At 34.3% G+C, this 12,614-nt stretch overlaps 1 protein-coding gene across 1 annotated transcript in view; it reads left to right on the plus strand.

The window, feature by feature from the left end:
- Positions 1-10,205: 10,205 nt before the first annotated feature.
- Positions 10,206-12,614, plus strand: part of LOC136038759 (uncharacterized) — a 122,677-nt gene continuing 120,268 nt past the window's right edge. The window contains exon 1 of the mRNA XM_065722129.1: positions 10,206-10,336. The gene's annotated coding sequence lies outside the window, so the exon portion shown is untranslated. The remainder of the gene's footprint in view (positions 10,337-12,614) is intronic.

The following is a 12,614-nucleotide window of genomic DNA, read 5'->3' on the forward strand; positions in this document are numbered from 1 at the left end:
TGGAAACTATTGTAGGAAACTTCTCAAGAGACCTTTTTTTTTTTTTTTTTTTTACTTTCGATTCATTTCCCTCGGAGAAAGTCAGTCATCCAAATGTGCTGAATTGCCGTATTTTTGACAGTGGAATGGGATTAATTTGAGCCTTCGGATCTGTTAAAAAAAAATCCTAATAGGAGATTAATTCTTATATTCCAATGTGGCTTTCCCCAATAAACCACCATCAAGATAAGAATCTTGTATATTTTCAGAATCTTTTATAATATATATATATATATATATTTATATATATATATATATATATATATATATATATATATATATATATATATATATATATATATAATATATATATATATATATATAATCCTTAAGTCGTAATCACATATAAGTTTATAAATTTATCTTACAAGTTTCAATTACAAGTTCAGAAGTATTTCACTCGTTATTTATTCCGAACAGGTAGATAGTTGTTCCGGCTTAAATTCAAATAGTTGTTCACTGGTCAAATACCAAAAGAGATTTCAATTAATCACCAAGGCATCGTGCGCTGGACCATGGATTTTGCGGAACACATTTTTTTTAAATCTTTACCAACTCCCCAATCGTGTAGTGTAGAGGATGGGAAATCTACGGCAACCGGAGCAATATATTTTTAGCCATTCATAGTGCAGAGCGAAACAACTTAGCAAACCAACTGCCAAGATCATAGCCCGACGTTAACAAATGACCTTTGTAAAAGTCCATTTCATGACCCAATTGTCGTGGTCTGAGAATAGTAACATAGCAATCAATATCAGGACAAACAAATGTATTTTGTCTATTAACCATATCGTTGTTGAATGGGTCGAAAATGACGTGTAATAACAGCCAAACTTTTTTTATTGCTAAAGGATCGCCTAATTCACTTTTTAATGTTACCTGACAGAGTTCTAAATACGAAGTGTTTACAGGAACATACAGAAGATGCTTTATATTATAGTGATGAATGTGTTCATGATGGGTTTTTCGTTCAAGAATACATAGGAAGGGGAACGACTCCAAATCGCGACGACTCCAAAAATGAATTGCAAATAAATATATACAACTATCCTAAAAGAAACTAAGTGCATGGTCTGCATAGCTAATAGGATTCTTACTGCTGAAATTTTGCTTTAATAATAAAATTTTTAAGACCGAGGACCTTAAGTAAATCGTAATTGTTAAAATTCTTTCGTTCTGAAATGGATTGATAATGAAAAGTCTCCTCTGTTCTGTTGAACAGTTGAAAGTGAATCCATCCTTTTTTTCGACTCGCAATTATGTTGTTGATAATTTGAAACAGCTCATGTATGTTGTTGTAATCCATGTAGGGTATGGTGGCATAAGGATAATAATAAGAGTCAAAATTTGTCACCAAGCCTCATCGGAGGAGTCAAAAAGTCTTACCTTAATCTCGAACAGTATCATCTTACATAGAACGTTATATGTACTTTTGAGAATAAAATATTCAAAAGCAACTTCATACTTTCCATAGTTGAATTTGATGGTGGGGGAGAGCTTTGTCCAAAAATTACTTGTTTTATTCAATCAATTGTAGAGCGGATCAGAGAGGTTGGACGTAAATGCTACACAGAAATTATTGGGGATTGTGTATGTCTTTAGCAGCTATCCATGTATCCAAATCAGAGTTGTATCCTAGCCAACGGACAATCAACTGTCTCTTGCCCCTATGAGCACCATTCTTTAATATATTTTCAATATGATAAATTTCTGTGTTTTTATCTTTTCGAAATTTATAATGGTAAAAATCAGAAAGAATCTCATCATCTTTCATATGACGTAAAGGATACGTAGTGGGTGTAGTGTCTAAAATCCTGAATTCTTTGAAAATTTCAATGGACCATAAATAGTTCACTTTAAAAAAAAAATTAGTAGTTTAATTGATCCGAACAGTATCACCAGTATTGAACCTCTTCTTTTTCACTTCCCTCCCCCTTTCATTGGAATATCGTTTAACAAAAGTGTCAAGTGTATTGCCATTTCCTTGATGAAATTCCATAGGGCTAGAGTTGGACAGGAATCAATGAGGACGTTGATTATAAATCAACATGATTTTTTCCAAATCAAGAATAAAAGCAGCAGTATTTTTCTATGTACAACATCTTGAGATTAAAATTCAAATAGTTCTTATCAATCGTATAGCCAATGGTGTCTTTATTGGACTATGACTATGACAGAGCATTTTATTACATCTGAATAGAAACTTCTTTAAATGTGTATTAACAAATTCACTACCCCGATCCGTTTGAATCCTCTTATAACAATCAAACAGTTCGTGGTGACGAACGGTTGCTTCAGCGGTAACCATGCCCAACACACGAGCCAAGGTTTTGCAAATTCTTTAAATTAACCAATAAATACCAGACAGTCAGACCCTCATCCCATCTAGTCACCGCTTAAAGTATGGATACCTAAATTCGTTGAATTTTAACTATATATAGACAGTTTTGACTATATATAGACAATTTGCCTATATATAGGTTCCCCCAGCGTGAATTAGCATGAGAGAACCTCCAACAGGTTGACTCTAGTTCGGCATTGTGGAGTGACATGCATTTCACTAATAAGAGTAAATTGTCACTTATAATTGTCAATTTGGCAATTATAATTGTGAAAAGGCAAGGTAGAACCTCCAACAGGTTGACTCTAGTTCGGCATTGTGGAGTGACATGCTTGAGAGGAAAATTTTCAAGTATAGTTGACAATTTTCAAGTAAAATACTGTCAACTAGCGTGTGTTCCCCGGGGAGACCCTCCAACAAGGTTGACTCTAGTTTGGCATTGTATAGTGACATGCATGCGCGGAGAGGTGTAGCATAAATGGGAGACAGTAACAACGGCAATCAAAGGGGTAAAATTAACCTTGACTTGATGCCCACTTAATTGGACAATCTGCCTTGGCGTATCTACAAATGGCCATGACTTTGAATTTTCCCACAACTATTCCCTTTTTTTAATTCGAAAATCAACGGAGCCACCCGGCTCAATAGTAACCAAAACTCTACAAAGTAGAATTTTGATATGAATAGCTACATCAAAAGAATTGCATTTTAATGCTGATTTTAAGTATATAAGTTTCATCAAGTTTAATCTTACCCATCAAAAGTTACGAGCCTGAGAAAATTTGCCTTATTTTAGAGAAGATGCGGAAACAACCCCTAAAAGTAATAGAATCTTAACGGAAATCACACCATCAGATTCAGCGTATCAGAGAACCCTATTGTAGAAGATTCAAGCTCCTATCTACAAAAATGTGGAATTTTGTATTTTTTTACCAGAAGGCAGATCACGGATGCGTGTTTATTTGATTGTTTGTTTTTTTTCTCCCTCGCTCCTTTTTTTTCTCAAAATCATTCGATCAAAACTATGAGAAAGCCACTTAGACAAAAAAATAAATATGCAAATTTTGTTTTAATTATTCATCTGCGGAGAGCCAAAATCAAAACATGTATTGATTCAAAAACGTTCAGAAATTAAATAAAAAACAAGTTTTTTTTATTGAAAGTAAGGAGCACGAACAGAAATTACTTCGTATATGAATGGGGCTGCTTCCTCATTAACGCCCCGCTCTTTACGCTAAAGTTTTTACTGTTTTAAAAAGTAGAGTCAAGAGAAAGAGTCAAACTTTAGCGTAAAGAGCGGGGCGTTGATGAGGAAGCAGCCCCATTCATATACGAAGTAATTTCTGTTCGTTTTAAGTTTTAATGTCGCTCCTTACTTTCAGTTAAAAAAACTCGTTTTTTTTTATTTAATCCTGTTCAAGGATGGTTTCAAGAGTCTTATCAACTTCATCACCCTTCTTTGACTGCATTGAAAATGCATATGCGAAGCCACTAAAACACAGATTGCAAACAGAAATCACTTGTGATGCTGTTGAATTTCATCTAGAGTGAAAATATCTGCTTGTAATATTTGCAATGAGAAAAAGGCTTTAGTTTTTTGACAGTGACTACCACGAGCTCTATGATTACCATGTAAGGTGTAACTTGATTCATTCTGTAAAATAATTTGTATCTAGCTTTTTTCCAAGTCCAGTGACCCGAGCAAGTGTGGTGGATTAAATTAAACATCCCACTTCAACAATAATCTCATAAACATGTTAGCTGTAATTTATGTGTGTACTGTGACTCTCGTAAAGTGTTTAAGTGATATTTATGCCTTAAGGATTTAGGAATAATTTTTTTCCTTCTGCAAGATTCTAGAAACGTTTTTTGATTAATAATGTTCGCGTGTTTTTTCCCTAACCTAATAAAATGAAAAATATTTTTGGTCAAATGCTCCCCATAAGCGTGACGTAAATAATGACGAAGATCACACTGCCTTTCCACAATACAACCACAGAAGAGAGAATAATGAGGACTTCTTTCCCAAGACGGTAAACCAACGAAACCAATTTGAATATTTCGGCCCTATATCTAAGGGCCGTCTTCAGCAAAGAAAATAAAAAACAATAAAACACTTACAATAAAAGCTCTCGGCTAAAAATCCATTATTTTTTTTAAATAGCCTCGGCATCATTACTTCTTAACGAAAAGTTTAGCCAAGACTGTGTGATAAAAGCTAAAATTTTACAAACTAAAAAGGTTCATTCACTGAACTAACTATATTTATTAAAAATTGGAATTATTTCTTATTGCGATATTTGCCTTCTCTGCAGCTAATCTTGTAGTTCTTTTGGAATAGGGCTTGTTTTTATTCGTTCCTATTTTTGTTTTATTTTGAATTATATTGTTTTCTATAATTAATTTTGTATACACAAGGTTGAATAAAAACGTTGAATCATATTATTAAGGACAAAAAACACAGAAGACATGTAATTTCTCCGAACAAAAATCACTCGAAAATTTTCTGTCCCAGAGTTTGTCAACTGATGATTTTTTTGCAGATTGTTAGGATGGAAAGGAATTTATTCTACCATGATTTCCGTGTGTCAAAAGAGAGACTCACTAATAAGTTTACAAAGTTGAAATATGAGTTTCAAATGGTCAACCCAGTTTAAAATCCTATGATAAGTCCTGGACAAGCGATTGTAAATATTTCATCTAAAAAGCTTAGCTATGTTGAAGAAACAGTCCTAGAACAGGGGCCGAAATTTTCGTTTTTACCAAAACAGGTTCCGGTTGCAGACTTGGTAGCATCTTTAGAATCCTCTCTCCACAAATATAGTGCTCTTGTTTCAAACCCGGATACAGTTAGATCTTGTTTGATTAACACTCTTTACAACACTTCATTAAAGCTTCCTAATTCTCCCAATAACACAATGGAAAAATCATATGACACAAAAGTTTTGAACAAACTCCGTGATGATTCCTCAATAATAATCACTAAAGCCGATAAAAGCAACTCGTTAGTAATTATGAATAAAACAGATTATGATAGTAAAATTCAGTCACATTTAAATGATACAAACACTTATGTTAAATCAACCCATTACCAGACAGATCAATTTGCTCAAAAAGTTATAAAAGAATTAAAAACTCTGAAAGAAAATGGCAGAATCATTCCACAGTTGTACAATAAATTTCTCCCTCGTGGTGTTTTTTGCTCAAAGTTTTATGGATTGCCAAAATTACACAAACAAGGCATTCCTCTGAGACCCATTGTAGCTAGTACAAAATCACCTGCCCAAAACATTGGAAAATGGTTATGCACTGCATTTAAACCATTGCTTCACTCCCAACAATCTTATATAAAAAATGCAGTTGTTCTTGTAGAGAAATTGAAACAGATAGACATTTCCGAAAATTCCATAACTGGAAAAAAATTATCATCTAATCGAAGAGTCAGCGATAGGTTTAGACATTGACGTCCTCATGCATTTGGTTAAATTCTGTAACAAACATTCCATGCACTTCCAGTTTCGAGATTCATATTACAAACAGGTAAGGGGCCTTCCTATGGGAGCCCCTCTATCAGGCCTACTCGCAAATATGTTCATCGAGAATCTTGAAAATTGGGCCCTTGATTCGTATTTTCTTAATCATGTGTTTTGAGGACGTTTCATGGACGACGTAATTTCAGTTTGGAATTATGGTGAAAGTGAACTTAAAGGTTTTCTAGAACATTTAAATACTTACGATAGAAACCTGTAATTAACTCTAGAGACCGAAACAGATGGAAAAATATATTTTTTAGATGTATTTATAATACGCAGTGTGAATAAACTTGACTTTACGGTTTACAGAAAACCTACGCATAATAATAGACACCTTCACTTCAAATCTAACCATACTCCACAGGTTAAAAGAGGTGTGGTAATATCTCTTGTGGATAGAGTACTTAGTATCTGTTCAGAGCCGTATATTAAAAAAGAATTACATTTTATTACAGACATACTTTTTGGCAACGGGTACCCAATTTCTCTCATAAATACTGTTATATCTCAAAGATTAAAGATGCATTCTTCTAAAGCCTTAAATCCCACACCAGAAAACGATTCGAATAAACCCATAAGCACGATTTACCTACCTTACATTCCGAAAATTACTTCAAAACTGAAAAAAGTTCGTTTAAGAAACAATTTACGTGTCGTATTCACAAGTAATTTAGGTATAATGAATTTTCTCAATTCTTGTAAGGATAAAACCCCAGTTACTCGTCTAAGAGGGGTGTATCAAATACCATGTAGTTGTGGAAATTATTACATTGGTCGAACCCACCAAAACTTAGGAAGAAGATTACAACAACACAAAGAAAGTACTGAAAAAGCATTAAAATCTATAAATAACTCCATATCTTTCGATTCAGCTTTAAGCAATATTTTTGAAAATTCAAACCATTATGTTCTATTTGACGAAACAATTCTAATTAGCAATGACCTAGGAATCAAACAAACTGTCCGCGAGGCAATCGAAGTCAAACGAAACTTAAATAATAATACATCCCTAAATAGAGACTTGGATGAATACACACTCAACCCTATGTACACAAAATTAATAGAGAATAATATAATTCAAAATAAAACAAAAGTAGGAACGAATAAAAACAACCCCAAATCCAAAAGAACTACAAGATTAGCTGCAGAGAAGGCAAATATTGCAATAAGAAATTATTCCAATTTTTAATAAATACAGTTAGTTCAATCCTTTTTAGCTTGTAAAATGTAAGGTTTTATCACACAGTCTTGGCTGAACTTTTCGTTATGAAGTACTGATGCCGAGGCTATTTTTTAAACAAATGGATTTTTAGCCGAAAGCTTTTATTGTAAGTGTTTTATTGTTTATTATTTTCTTTGCTGAAGACGGCCCTTAGATATAGGGCCGAAACATTCAAATAGGTTTTGTTGGTTCACTGTCTTGGGAAAAAAGTCCTCATTGTTCTCTCTTCTGTGGTTGTAAAAGACATAATTTCTGGACCTTTGAATTACGTTGAACTAAATAGCTATCTAAAAGTTTGGATTAGATTAGTTTAGGGAAATGGTAGGCATGGGAGAGGGTTAGTTGCCCACCAATCAATTTCGACTATTAAAAAGGGCACTAGCCCTTTCAATTTCCAATCGGATGAGCTTTTTTAAAGTTTTTAAGAGAACAAATGGTCATCCCAAAATTTCTATCAGATGAATTTCGGGAAAATATGAGGTGTGTGAGGGGATATCCACCCTCCGATCACTTGAGTCGTAAAAAGGGCACAAGAACATCTGATTAACAATCCATTGAGCCCCTGCCGAAGTTTATATGATCACCCTTTCTATAAATATCTTAAATTCCCCCAGGGAATACGTTACAACCTTTGCCCTGAGGGCTGTAAGGGGGTTTTCATCCTCAAAGACATAATTTTTGGACTTTTCATCTAAGTTGGACAAAATGGCTATCTCAAAATTTTTAGTGGATGTATTTGAGAAAATGGTAAGCGTGGGAGGGGGGTTAGTTGTCCTGGAATCATTGTCACCTGTTAAGAAGAGCACTAGCCATTTCAATTTCTAATCGAATGAGTTCTTTTTAAAGTTACTTCGACAACATTTGTCAAATTTTGTATATTTTGGCAAAAGAAAAATCACGAACGCGTGTTTACTTTTTTGTCTCCCAGGGGTGATTGTGTCAAACTAGTGGTGATAGGATATTCGGAGAGAACTCATTCGAACGGAGATCAAAACTTTTTTTTCTAGTCCCTTTTCTAAGTGACTAAAAAGAGTGGAGGACGACTATTCTCCTCCCACGTCCATTTTCTTCCCTAAGATGTCAGATAAAAATTTTGAAATAATCATTTTATTTAGCATGGCTTCAAGGTCCAATATTTATGTCTTTGGTGATGACATTGTCCTCCATAGTCCCTGGGATAGGGCTGTAAGTTAAACAATTTGCCCATTGTTAACACATAGTACGTGTTAGTGGGAAATATTCTGTTCTTTGGGAGGAGAATTTTCTGCAGGAGGTGGGTATTTTCCACTGGGAGAGTTTTCCATGAAAAGAAAAGTTTCCAGGGAGAATTTTCTAGGGGAAATTTTACACGAAGGGAAAGGTGGAGGAAATTAAGAAAATTATTAAATTTGAAAAAACAAATCATCTTAAGCTGAAATTAAAGAGCAAATTAAAATTTAAAAGTAACAGAAATTCGTCCGCAAATAAGGGGGGCTGTACCTTCCTCAATCATCGCTCTTTACGCTTACTGTCTAACTTTTTGTCAGAATTTTTCACAATGAATGAATTTCAAAACATTCAATGAATTTGAAAGAGAAGCGTTTTTCAAGAAGTTTAAGACTTTAGCGTATTCACATAGTTCGTGGTAGCGAACTGTAAGTAAGGAGTGACTCGGATCAATAGTAAACAAATCTCTAAAAAAAAAACTTTGAAATCAATAGATACATCATGATAATAAGCTTATTATGCCGATGCCAAATATATAAAATTCATTTAAGTTTAGTGTTATCTATCAAAAGGTACGAGCCTTAGAAAATTCGCCTGAATTTTGAAATAAAGGGGAGCCCCTTAAAATTCAAAGAAGCTTGATGAAAGTCAAACTATCAGATTCAGAACCATCAGAAACCATCAGATTCGTGCCAGAAGATTGAGAGAGGGGGCCTTCGAACGGAAATTAAAAGTTTTAGTGCACGTTTTAAGGGACAAAAAAAATTGGAGGACAACTGTCCCCCTCCCTCACAATTTTATTTCCCAAAATTGTCTAATAAAAGTTTTGAGATAGCCTTTATTTTCATTATAGTTTAAAGATCAAATTACTATGTCTTTACTAGTACAATGCCACCCCCCCCCTCATAGTCTGTGCGAAGAGCCTTGTAAGCTGTGAAATTTGCCCATTGCTTACGCATAGTATTTGTTATTGAGAAGAATACAGACATTCTTTGGGGAGGGGATTTTTCGCTTCGGGTGGATATCCATTTAAGGAATATTCCTTTGGGAGGGACATTTCTGGGGGGGGGGGGGAATTTTCCAGGGTAAATTTACACTGGGGGATTTGACAGAATTTCTTTACGAAATTTCTTTTAATTGTCTTACATTCTTTTTCCCAACTGAATTTTGCAAGTGAAGATATTCCGGGGAACTATCCGGGGGCTATTTTCTGTATACTTTGATTTCCAGAAAAAAAATTCCACGGGGTATTGAGGAGGGGCAACCCTTCATATACGGAATAATTTCTTTTCATTATGAGTTTTAATGTTACTCCTTACTTACAGTTTAAAAAACTTGTTTTTTTTTATTTAATAGAGCAAGAGTCAAGGAAAGGTCAGCCACTCTCACGTGCGGAATAATTACTCTGCGTTTCAAATTTTAATGTTGCTCCTTACTTTCAGTTGAAAAAACTCGTTTTTAACTTAAAACTTATTTAGGGCATTTTCATTCATTTTTGGTTTCAATATTGGTCTCCACTCTCCTATAAAAATCATCCCAAGATCCAAAGGAGCTTGGACGTTATAAGATAAGTAAAACTGTTGTTAATTTAAGTTTTTTGCTAATTTTGAAGTTCTGGAGGTTGACGCTGCACTGACAGTGACTCTAGTAGTTTTTAACTCTTGTTGAACTAATCTGACGGTACTCAAGTTTCCTCTCTTATTTGTTACCCATGCTCTTTTTTGGGTGATTCCGGTTGGGAGGGCTGATCGAAGAGATTGGTCGAAGGGAACACAAGAATTCAAGCATGCTTGCAAACTAATTGTAGGGGGATTCAAGACTATTCTGTTCTTCGATTCCAAAACTTAGAATTCAGTTTTCTCCGAGCACTTCCAAGAGGAGGAAGTGTATCAGATATAAGATCTGCTATTACTAAAATAGATCGACTTGCGGATTTAAAGTACTGCTGAAAATAATAAAATGTGATTATGTTAATGATACTACAATTTGAATCAGGTACGTAGAAATCTGATGTGATTTGACAGCTGATCTGATTTACAAGATTAGGTCTTTAGCTAGCAAAAAATTTTTTTCAGTTTTTAGTGTCATAAGTAAAACAGTTCAAAATAGGGATGAGACCTTTTTATTGACAGTGAATAGATATAAAATTATTTAACTGGATATTTCGAACACATATACAGTGTTCATCATCAGCAGTAAAACATGTTTTGCTGCTGATGATGAACACTGTATATGTGTTCGAAATATCCAGTTAAATAATTTTATATCTCTTCACTGTCAATAAAAAGGTTTCATCCCTATTTTGAACTGTTTTACTTTCGTCATGGAAGGGCAGTGTGGTCTTTGAAGTTATCTACGTTTAGTGTCATATTCAGTGTATTTCGGGCAATTTGCTTCCAGATAAACAAGTTTGTATACTTCAATCTCCACTGATGTTACACGATGATTTGGTTCAGAGGAAAAAGGCAGGACGGGGCTGTAATGACTCCAATCATCTCTAACTCACGAAAACACACAACAATCACAATTAGTATTTGATAAAGCCTTTTTTTTTAATATTCTACTACCATTGGTTTAATTTGATTAGCCCTTGCGAACATAGTTTCAGAGGGATTTAAGGAGGCTTAAGTCATAGAGTCTTTCAATTATAGGATACGACGTCAACTATGAATTTCCGGTTTAAAATGTTGCAACATGCTCATCTGTCTTATAAAATATATTAATCAACCCTTGGGCCTAGAATGTGGTATTTCCCATAGTTTGTTCATTTACAAAGAATTAGGAAGGGTAGTTCTGTGGTATGTCAAGTTGATTTAAATAGAAATTAAATAAAAAAAAACAAGTTTTTAACTGAAAGTAAGGAGCGACATTAAAACTTAAAAAGGTCCCTCCTCAACGTTAAAAACGAACAGAAATTACTTCGTATATGAAAGGGGCTGGTCCCTCCTCAACGCCCCGCTGTTTACGCTAAAGTTTGACACTTCCTCTCAACTCTACTTTTTAAAACAGTAAAAACTGAAAACTGAAAAACAGTAAAAACTTTCTTGGAGGCCTAGGTGCCGTCCAATTTTTTTTGGTCACTTAAAAAGGGCACTAGAACTTTTTATTTCCGTTAGAATGAGTCCTCTTGCAACATTCTAGGACCACTAGGTCGATACGATCACCCTGGGAAAAAACAAACAAAAAAACAAACAAACAAATAAACACGCATCCGTGATCTGCCTTCTGGCAAAAAATACAAAATTCCACATTTTTGTAGATAGGAGCTTGAAATTTCTACAGTATGGTTCTCTGATACGCTAAATCTGATGGTGTGATTTTTGTTAAGATTCTATGACTCTTAGGGGGTGTTTCCCCCTATTTTCTAAAATAAGGCAAATTTTCTCAGGCTCGTAACTTTTGATGGGTAAGACTAAACTTGATTAAACTTATATATTTAAAATAAACATTAAAATGCGATTCTTTTGATGTAGCTATTGCTAACAAAATTCCGTTTTTTAGAGTTTTGGTTACTATTGAGCCGGGTCGCTCCTTACTACAGTTTGTTACCACAAACTGTTTGATGATCTACGATCAACATTCCAACAAGATATTACATTCCAACATTTCATACAATTCGCTGATAAACCCGTTTCATGCTTAGTTAGATAAATGCATACCCGTAAGATCCTAAGTTGCACCTCAAATGATTTCTTTGAAGGCTTACTTATGAGTCCTAAAACAGGAAATGACAAATCCTTCAGAACTTTTGGTTGTTGCCCGGTGATATAAGTGGGCTGCGCCTGTTTTTGTTGACATAATTGTCTATACATTTTGTACGATTGCCCCAATACAATGGCGTGGCAGATGCCCAGGGCCCTCTAATTACTTTTGACTTTAAAAAGGACACTGAAGTTCGTGATTTCGTTTGTCTAATCTCCCTTCTATTATCCTACGACTGCTGTGTTTGGTACAAAAACTCCAAATAAGAAAAAAAAGTTTTATATTCTGTGAACATTGGCTCACCATTTGGGAGCGGTTTTCTACTTTTTCAAGCAAATTTACTTCTGCTAATAACTTTGGTTGGAACCTTTAAACTTTAAAACTTTTTGCCTATTTAGCATGATCCTTAAAAAAATAGAGGTTCTTTGATGTGTATTAAATTAAAAAAACAAGTTTTTTTTAAATGGAAGTAAGGAGCAACATTAAAACTTAAAACGAACAGAAATTACTCCGTATATGAAAGGGGATTCTACTCCTCAATGCCTCGCTCTTTACGCTAAAGTTTTTTACT

The sequence above is a fragment of the Artemia franciscana genome, chromosome 18 (assembly GCF_032884065.1).
Source record: "Artemia franciscana chromosome 18, ASM3288406v1, whole genome shotgun sequence".
Taxonomy (NCBI): Eukaryota; Metazoa; Arthropoda; class Branchiopoda; order Anostraca; family Artemiidae; genus Artemia; species Artemia franciscana.